The 9,029-nt window shown below is 38.4% G+C and overlaps 1 long non-coding RNA gene across 1 annotated transcript; it reads right to left on the bottom strand.

Moving 5' to 3' along the window:
* Positions 1-4,049: 4,049 nt before the first annotated feature.
* LOC126822567 (uncharacterized) lies at positions 4,050-7,818 on the bottom strand. Its single transcript, XR_007680885.2, has 5 exons — positions 7,666-7,818; positions 7,044-7,173; positions 5,774-5,889; positions 4,642-4,737; positions 4,050-4,180 (listed from the first exon to the last, which is right to left on the bottom strand). It is a non-coding gene; the product is annotated as an uncharacterized LOC126822567 (long non-coding RNA).
* Between the last annotated feature and the right edge of the window lie 1,211 nt (positions 7,819-9,029).

Here is a 9,029-nt window from a genome sequence, read left to right as displayed (position 1 = left end):
ACTAATCCGACCCTTACATTTCATGCATATAACACTCAACAAGATGAGGGAAATTTGGTGGAAAGATTCTTAAACCAACCGCCCCATGGGTTATAGACCGGACCCCCATAAACTGGAACCAGAGATAACAATTATTCCATAATGACTGACATTTCAAACGCCTCACTTATTGACGTGACCTGACTATTCAAACCAATGAAAAGAGATTATTTTCCAAAGCAACGACTGTCAGTAATACAAAATCAACAAATGGCACAACTTCGACGACAACTGGTCGAACTGGATGTTGTCTGATAGTGAGAATCTTATACCTGTAGTCCCATGTACAAATTCTATATCTGTTATTTGCTTATAATTGTCCGCTCTATTAAAATATCTGCTTACTTTTCAAGTGGTCAAGCCAATAATGAAGATTTCTATCAATGACCTGTATGCAGAAATCACAATCTTCATCCAACCGTCGATGTAATGGATGAGCTGGAGAATCATCTACAGGACTTTGATGACACTGGAAGATGCATGTGTAGCTCAACAAAACAAATATTAATAACTGAAAAATTAAAAAAATTCAAACTTGTAGAATTATCGAAATTATAGAGAAATTACACGTTTCCATAGGTACCTGACACTGCAGGGGCAGGATGAACGTAATAGCTTTGTCTATAATTACCCCTCAAAATGTATTCCGTACTGGTTTTGTATAAGATTTATTAAGGTGGTGGTGCCACCGGTTGGGGAGGGTTAGGCTTAATCCTAAATAAACCATTTAATGCACGTATTTTTCATTCGAAGCTAAGCTGTTCATGCTGCGTGAGCCAATTCCCCTCCCCTTTCTAATCGATTCTAAGATTTAGTTTTTTTATTTTGACTCCTTATCCAGAGCATACTCCAATTCGTCGGGGTATATTTCGACACCACAGCCCCCTCCTCTGGAAATCCCTGGCGGGGTAAGCAAAGCATTTGAATTGACACCGGAAAGATATATGCCAGTATGTCCATATTAGTGCACGAAAAAGTCGGCTAACATGTATGTGGTATCAAGCGTTGGTATAGTAAAATCTTGATATTGTTGAAAATGCATTATGTACAATTTAGTTATAAAGAGCTGACCGTTTTTGATATAATAGTTCAAGCATAGATAATTGAAAATGACTATATAGAAATTTTCATTCAGATTACTTTATTATGAGTTTTCGAAGGTTTGACAAGATAGTCTCGATTGCCAAAGGCCATTGCTGTGGTGATATTAAACAAAGTCTCGATTATCCACTTTAACGTCAAATTATTAAATGCCGCAGATGTTCTAATCCATTCATTATCTGGGCCATCCGATAATCTAGAGAGTTAATTATGGGCTTGTCTTGTCACGTGAATATATGCCGCAATTAAAAATGTATATATCGGTTGAAGATCCCCCACCCCTTCAATAAAAGTGATCTACAATACAACAGGCAGATTTAGTTCTTCTACAATTTATCTTTAAGACTAGAAATCTGAATATAAAACACCTGCAATAAGCAGATTTAGCTCCTCCATAATTTATCTCTAAGACGAGAAATATTTTTAGAGGGAAATCTAATGATATATAATCGTTGAAGATAAGTGTTCCTACCTTCATGCTGTTTTACCAAAACCTTTTAATCTCTGTAAATAATCAGGTCAACCTATCTGTACTACAAAAAGTCGTGAGACTCCATTGTAAAACAACTAATCACAGAATACGACCTATTTCGTCAACAATGGAGGTCATCGTATATGTCAATTTCAGGTGGAAGCACCTGAAGAATGCCCCAAATCAGAAGAAATTTAACAATTAATGTACGTAGTATTCTATGGAAGCAATACCCAAAACCACATCAGCACCCTCGCCCTTTCTAGCATCCTACAAACGGCGTATTTCGTATGCAGAGCAGGTTACCCGGCAATGATCACATAATAGATAATACATGGATTAGTTTGATTACACTCGCGATCACGGGTTAACACAGGGGCTAAGTGAGAGGGACGCAATGACGTGCTTTGCGTCATAGTTTTGAGTTTTTGCTACAAATTGACTCTAGCATGTTCAACTTGTAAGCGATATCGCCTTCGGTGGAAGCGGACGTTATATTCCATACTCAACAAGTACAGAATAATCTTCTTTGCACAAGTATAAAAATGAATAATAAATTTATCGTTTCACCGCATTCGGCGAGTGCTTGGTTGTTGACTAAGTGTGCACTAGAGATGATAAGGTCTGTGATTGAGTCAAGTGTTGTTTGGACCTCGTGCTCGCACGTGGATTTGTTACGGATCTCCCGGATAGCCCCGGCTTGAAGGGTATTATTCAAATAAATATGCAGTAGATATTGGTCCAGAAATGATAAAATGTACCCGTTTTTACCGAAGAGTCGGGAACCACGAAACACTCAATAATATAATATCAACAGATACGTTATAAAACTGACATTGGGTAATGTTTTTTTTATTTTTTTACTACCCAAATTATTTATAAATACATAAATACAAGTTTATTAATCAATTTTATTCTGTAGAATTCGCGCTGATGGTAAAAGTTGCGTGTCCTTGGAAATATACTTCACTTATTGGAGCTTTGCTTTCACACATACAGTTGCATAATTCTGCAACAAAATTGAATTAAAATTAATTTTATTTTTAATAATTTAACTGGGATATAAATATGCGGGATGTCACATCATGTGGCGTCTATAACATAAGGTTGTGCGTAACGTCATATATCGTGGTGCATATGGTGTATAACGTCATATATCGTGTATAACGTCATGTGGTGCCTAACGTCAAGAGATGTGTATAACGCCATGGGCGTGTATAACGTCATGAGGCTTGTAAAACGTCGTTTGGCGTGGATAACGTCATGTATTGCGCAACGTCATGAGGTATATAGAGCGTCATGTGGCGTGTATACGGTGTAACGTCATGTGGTGTAGAACGCAAAAGAACCCATGGTCGCATTGTTGTCTTCATGGTACTGAAAAGCGGGATTTTAAACTATTTCATCTGCTATTTTATTGAAATAATGTATGTTGTTTGGGTATATTATACGATTTTCTTATGAAACTCAATGACGAAAGTGTGTCACGAACACAGATGTGTGGAATTCGATAAGCTCACTTTTGCTCCTTTATGTGCGAAGTCGGGGCCGTGACTGGCTCAGAGACGTTGCCTCGCTAACCTAGAGTTTTTATGTTTGATCCCGGAGTTCATCGGAATTTTCCGGTGTGGTTCACCTTGCCGGTGGTGCAGGGTGGTGGGCCTGGCTACGGACAACGTATACTACTACATAAATATTGGAGTGGACGTAAAAGAACCACTAACAGTTGGAACTTGAAAAAAGCGCAGGCCTCAGTGCCGCTGTCCGGGAAATATTCCCTCATAGCACACTGGTAATGGGTAACGGTTTTCTGAGTAAGGTATTTAGGTTTGGGTTAATGTTTTTCGGGTTCGTGCATTTGTGTTCGATGGCGCGTCCCGAACCCGAAAAAGTTCAGTGTTTGAGGTTGTTTCTTGAAAAAGTAAAGGGTAAGGTTCTGAGAGGGTCAGGTTCAAAAATGGGTTCGATGGCGAGTCCAGAACCCGAAAATCTTTGATGATTGAGAATGTTTCTTGAAAAAGTACAGGGTTGGGTTCTGAACGGGTCAGGTTCATAAATGGGTTGAGGTATTTAGGTTTGGGTTAATATTTTCCGGGTTCGTGTAGCTGGGTTCAATCGCGAATCACAAACCCGTGTCTTCATTGGACCAGTCGGAGCAGAACAGTAGGACGACAAATCCCATTCCATTTCAGTGCGAAGGCGGTAGTACCAAAAAAACAGTCAATGCTTTGCTTTGGTCACGTCTTGGCATCCTGGCTTCCCTTTGCTGCGAGCCTTTAACCGGAAGTAGGAAACATAAAGCCAAAAAATGAATCACAGTCATGACTCCTCGCTATTAAACTCAAAGCCAAACGTGAAGGCAAATCCATACATATGCAATTCGGGTGGTTTTCAAAATAACGGCAACTTCACTTATAAAAGACTTACTATAATTAATTGTGTATTTTCCAGGTTTCCAGGTTTCACACGGTTTAACACTAGGATGACAATCAGCTTTTTTAACTGTATCTATAATAGAGGACATTCCGTACAGTCCTGTAGGTGTCCCATCTGTAAACTGAGATATTTCTGAAAATAGACAAAATTAAACATGAATTATGTAAGAGCTAAATCTGTCTATTGAAGATCTCTAATTTGGGCTTCAAATTGTTACTTAGGCATTTATTCACATGGTCAGCCATTAAACATCTCTCTAGACCATCAGATCGCCGTGATTTAACGTTAAAATGGATAATCAAGACTGTGATTATTATCGTAGCAATGGTACTTGACAAACGGGACTATCTTGCCAAAAATTCAAACTTCATTATCTATTTTTCAACTGCTATGCTAGAACGGTCAGCTCTTTGTCTAAATCTTATAAAATACAGCTATAATAAACATAGGTTGATAAGCAACAATACATACGCCCTCTGGCAAGCAGTCTTCATTATCCATTTAACGTACAACCCAGTCTTACTTCAGGTCATAATAACGCAATCTGCTAACACAATTATAAAACCAAGGGGAATAACTCTATTAATACTTACTATACGGTACACCATCAACTGTTTCAACAGAGATTATGAACTGACCAGGACCCAAAGGTTTTGTCACATTATACAATATTTCAAAAAATCGCGCAACTGAAATAAAAAATTAAAAAGTAAATGTGTTGAACAAAATATAAATAAATAAAAATAGCCTAATTTTGGAATTAAGTTTCCCGTAATAACGAGAAAAACGAACTGATTTACAATAAAACATAATTATATTTAATAACTATTCTAAAAAAACAAATTTCACCGGAAATCAAACCTATGCGGCATTTTTTAATGACTACTATCTTTGTTATAGAAAATAAGTGGAATTCTTATTTGAAAAACATAACTTGCACGTGACAAGGTGTAGGGTTGTCTCCTTTTTTATGATAATCCACTGTAAAGACAATGGCGCACAAATCATATAAAAGGGCCGGGTTAGCTAACTCACTAGAACCTTTTCCATTCACACCAACGAAATCAAGAAGAGAGGTGCTATATAAAACGTAATTTTTATTTATATGTTTATTTGTGAACTGCATCGTGCAATTATCCGCGTATTATTCGTTTGACTGGGCACCATTTCTACACCGCCCTTTTGTCTACCATAACTGGGAAGTCACGGTGGCGAAATGGGTAAGACACCGGCTCGCTAGCCTGGAGGTCGCAGATTTGCTCCCGGTGTTGGGCGAGAAAGTTCATCGAAATTTTCAGGCGAGGTGTTCCCCTTGTCAGTGGTGCAGGACGGAGGGCCTGACAAAGACAGTTCTCTACTCATTCGAATGGGACAAAAAACCCAGGTCCCGTGTATACATTGTAAAACACGTAAAAGATCCCTTGACAGTTGGAATTCGATATAACAATAGGCCGTAGCGCGGCTGTCCGGGCAAAATTCCCTCATAGCACACTGTATGGCGTATGCCAGTCTTCATTAGCCCAGTCGGAGCAGAATAGTAGCGCGTTAAACTACAGGGCCTTGTTCAGTCTCAACGACTGCTAGACATCCTTTCCGTTGAGACCGGTATGCGTAATTTGAGACAACTGGGATTCGGGCTAGAAATTCTTGGGTACAAACCCTGAACATTCTAGATGTGCTGCCAATGTAACCAGGTTTTCTAGTTGTTGGGTCACCGAATCTTACCTCCTGCTCTCCCGACTTTAGGACTAATCTGAATCTTGTAAACATCAGCAGCACCTCCAGGCGAATCAAAACATTCACTAGCTTGTTCACAAAAATACACAGGATCTTTATACGATCTGAAATATCACAAAAATCTTATAATGAACAAATGTGGATTATGGTTGGATAAATCTGCTTTAATTCAAATAGAAGATTTATTATTTACGTCGGTGCCATAGCAACGACTAGTCATTACAATATATGGCTTGTAATTGCAGGAGAATTTAAATGAACTGAAATGGGGTTTAACGTGCTGCTTTGTTTCTGCGACGACTGGGCTCATTAAGACTTTCACACTTCATTGTACTATGAGTGGAATTGTCCCTGGACACCTGCGCTATGGCCTGTCTCATTCGAACGACTGTGTGCTGTCCTGCATCACTGACAAGAGGAATCGCCGCGAAAAATTCTGAGGAACTTTCCCGGTAATCTCCAAGTTAGCGAGCCAGCGTGTTACTCCCTGATCAACCGCTGCTCCCGATACATGTGACATATGGAATGGAATCAGCGGTTCAAAAGCATGTATATTGTAAAATCTATAATTTTTTTTATATAAAATGTCTCTCACAGAGTCTATTTCAAACGGCGTTCATATAATATCTATACGAAATGTCTTTCTAAACTCTATACGAAATGTCTTTCATAAATTCTGTACGAAATATCATTATTCAAATGTGTTTAATAAAATATATACGAAATATCTTTAATAAAATCTATACGAAATGTCTTTCATAAAATTTATACGAAATATCTTTAATAAAATCTATACAAAATGTCTTTCATTAAATTTATACGAAATATCTTTAATAAAATCTATACGAAATGTCTTTCATTAAATTTATACGAAATATCTTTAATAAAATCTATACGAAATGTCTGTCATAAAATCTATACGAAATATCGTAAATACCCAGAACTTATAGGCGGCACTGGTTTGTTTATGTGTCTTCAATCCATCCCATCTTTGTAAATCATGAACGCACTTGAACCATTTTTGAATTGGTATTACTTTCAGACATTCAGCTTTTATAATATTGTAGTTTCTAAGTGAACCAAAATCCCTAAATGAAGATCAGTGGCTTTGACACATGCCGCAGTAAAGACAGGCTAAACTCTCATGAGGTGAACTTACCCTTTAACAAAATATAAGACGTTGTTAACTTACCCTTTAATAAAATATAAGATGTTGTTGACTTACCCTTTAATAAAATATAAGATGTTGTTGACTTACCCTTTAATAAAATTCAGAAAGTTGTTTAATTGATATTGTGGACAGTATAAATCGCAAACCAAGGCAGCTTCTATATCTGGTATCTTAGCACAGAAACTTGTACACGTTTCATTGGTGGCAATGGTTGCATCTAAAGGAAAGACAATTTAAGACGAGAGAAAAAAACATACAGTTTAAAATCCACTCAACACAAGCAAGCTAGGTTATTTTGGGGCTAACATAATATATGGCATTTCAATAATTCGTTTGAGCGAAGAGGTCTTAATCCAACATTTAGCCATGTACAAGTGTGGCATCGAAACTATGTCACTGACAGAAATTATGATCTAAAACGCGCGGGTTAAACCAGTCAATTGCTCCTTAATCACGGAAACGGGGGCGATATAATTTCACAATCTGCTGGTGCTCCTTTTTAAAGGTCATCGATTGAACGTTCCGGGAATGAATTCTCTCAATTGTTCAAAAGATGTCAATAATTTAACTTAAAATGATACTACCTCGACCACGTCACGATCCCTATCACATCTGTTTCCAGTTTGCTGGATTGGCAGAACAGTGCCAGGACTGTCGATTGTCATTCCACCAAGCACCCCGACCACCCCACTAGAGAGAAATAACTTACTATTTATATATTCTATCCAGTAATGGAGATTTCTGTGAGTTGCATCGATACAAAAACCACAACCATCATCAAATCGTCGATTTACTTCATGTGTTTCAACATCAACTGGGCTTTGATCCGATTGATGTACATAAAACAACACCAACAGAATAATAACCTAAAATTAATAAAGCGGTATAATAAAAATACAGATCTAAATTTCGTTTCGATTTTCATACTTTTGATGGCCTCTACTACATAAAGATCTGACTGGTTGTAGTGGGAGGTCGCGTCAAAGGTCATAAGAGCTGCTTTTGACCCTATGACATCAGACATATGATTAACCAATCAGCGTTGATGTTTCTAGTGGGTTTCCCACAGTTCCGTAACAGACCGTTTCATTGGTTAATCCCTCACATCATCCAGAACGTGGGTTATATAACAACTCTTCCAGATGTTGGTGAAGTAAAGACAAGTAAAACAAAATTTTGAACTATAAAAAAACGAAAAGAAATAGGATCTGTGTTTTTATCAGATTGACAAGAAACCAACATTCGAAGACATTATTTCTTTATACACCCTTCTTTTTCTGGGAGAGAGCCAGACAAATGGGGTTTAACGTCCAGTCGGCACAAACTAGATCATTTCGGGGCTATCACATGGCTGGACAGGCGACCTCACTCTTTGTCAATTACAAGCGGGAGATCAAAACCGCACCATTTGAATCAATGGCAGACATTATGATATAACGAACGCGCTTTAAATCATTCGGCCATCAACCACACTCCCCTTTCTTTAGGGTATACATATCAATGTACAATATTTCGGCTATCGACTTTGCGGACACATGTGTTTTTATCTTGGGGCCGCGGTGGTTCGCTAACTTTGGGTTCGATCCCAGTGCTGGCCAAGAAGGTTTCGCGGGATTTTGCAGTTTCCCTTTGTCATTGCCACAGGATAGGGGACCTGCCAAGGAACGTCGTCTCGTCGTTCAGATGGGACGAAAACAGAAGCTCCCGTGTCGTGCTCGTAAAAGAACCCTGGCAGTCGAAATAAGAGTAGGCCGTACACTCGCTGTCCGGGCCAAATTTCCCTCATAGCACATGGCGTATGTGGTGCAGAAAAGCACGTTAAACCCCCATATCATTTCATTTCAGGTGTTTATCTCTAAAAATTATATTATTCTTTAAGTCCATAAGTATGTGTATAGTTTATTTTACTCTAAACAGTTCGCGAACTCGAACCCCAACCAATTAACGTCTTTTTGTGATTAACTTCCGTTTGCACCGAAGGTGATATCGCAGAAAAGTTGTTTTATTGCACTTCGGTCTTTCCCGTGGCAGGAAAACGGAGTAAACCCAGGAGGTTGAAAAGGCGCCCCATAT

Source organism: Patella vulgata, chromosome 5 (assembly GCF_932274485.2).
Source record: "Patella vulgata chromosome 5, xgPatVulg1.2, whole genome shotgun sequence".
Classification (NCBI taxonomy): domain Eukaryota; kingdom Metazoa; phylum Mollusca; class Gastropoda; family Patellidae; genus Patella; species Patella vulgata.
Note: the sequence above shows the minus strand (reverse complement) of the source record. Positions and strands in the feature narration are given on the sequence as shown.